This window comes from Echinops telfairi, unplaced genomic scaffold (genome assembly GCF_000313985.2).
Source record: "Echinops telfairi isolate 266 unplaced genomic scaffold, ASM31398v2 ScPeMD7_655;HRSCAF=1070, whole genome shotgun sequence".
Lineage (NCBI taxonomy): Eukaryota > Metazoa > Chordata > Mammalia > Afrosoricida > Tenrecidae > Echinops > Echinops telfairi.
In genome coordinates this window covers 18,643,298-18,644,816 of record NW_022104553.1, presented here as the reverse complement: position 1 = coordinate 18,644,816, position 1,519 = coordinate 18,643,298, and positions in this window count along the sequence as shown.

The following is a 1,519-nucleotide window of genomic DNA, read 5'->3' as shown; positions in this document are numbered from 1 at the left end:
CCCCCCCCTGTCTTCTCCCTCCCTCATTAACCTTTGATAGTTATTTAACATTCTTAAGGACTCATTCCCCAACCTCTCCCCTCTTCAATCATATAAAAATGGTCTCCTTTGTCTCTTCAGAGAAGCAGTTTGAAGAAGCATTACTTGTGTTTCCATGAGATGACCAATGTTGCAATAAAATTCTCCTTCTCCTCACCCAAAACCCATAGCAGAATCCATCAAACCAAAAAAAGCAAACCCACTCCCACAGAGTTGATGCCAACTCTTAGCGACCTTATAGGACAGGACAGACCAGCTCCTGTGCATTTCCAAGGCTGAAATTTCTGCAGAAGTACAAAGCCCCATATTTCTCCCACAAAGCAATTGGCCACTTGCTGGGGAATTTGAAGAATGCCATCAGCTTCCAAGAGATTGGAATCTTCTAAATTGTATTACTATCTCAGCACCTTGGAATTAGATCGATAGAATAGACCATAACTTTCCTAACTGCTTATAGACTAAACCAAATTCAAACACCCACAAGGCATCCAATATATGTAAAAAGAGAAGATACTTAAACTGAATGTTGCTGCCTTTAGTTGCCATAATTGATTCCCTATTCATACCAGCAGAAGCCTATGCAATTGTTTGTTCAGAATCAGAGCCTTGTGATCCATGGAGTCTGTCTCAATGTGGAAATATTTTTCTCATCAAAGCAAAATGCAAGCTTCCGCTGAAAGACAGTTGTTACTGTGTAACGTGTACTGGCTGCATTAAAACTACTGTCTTATGTAGGTGGTGAGAATGCTTTCATTACGCTGGCTGACGCAAATGGAAGAAATAATGACGTCAAAGAGCTGACTGCAGTAGGTAAATGGGCTGTCTTGCTTCAGATAAAATACCCATGTTTCAGATAACAAGAGCCTGGGTGGTACAAGATCCTTGGGATCTGTTGCTAATGTAATGGTTGGCAGTTCTCACATCCATAGATCTCTACTAAGCAAATACCTAAAGATCTGGACAAAGAGTACAGTCAAGGAGTCCGCATAGAGAAGATTTACTCTGGAACAAGAGAGGTTGCCATGTAACTGGGAGCAGAATGGATGACAGCTAACAAAATAATTTCTTCAGAAGCCGACATGGATGGATATTCCTAGAAAGTTTCCATTTCATCCGGGTTTCCAGGTTAATCAGAACTGAGTTAGAAATAAAGAGAATGTTTCCCAAACTCTTCTGCTAACCATGCACCTTGGCTCATAATCTCCTATCCAAAGTCCTTCTGAGGTGACTCCTTTCCTCTGGCAAAAAGTAAATTACAACAGAAGTCACAGGTCTGAGGGTTACCGGAATATTCCATTTTGATAGACCCAAATGTCAAATTCACTGCCACCAAGTCAATTCTAATGCAAAGTGATCTGAGAGGGGAGGGTGGAACAGCCCTCGGGTTCCTGAGACGAATTTTTCAAGGAGTAGAAAGACTCCCGAGTAGGATAGAAAACTCAAAAACCAAACTCATTACCCTCTAGACGATCGCAACTCA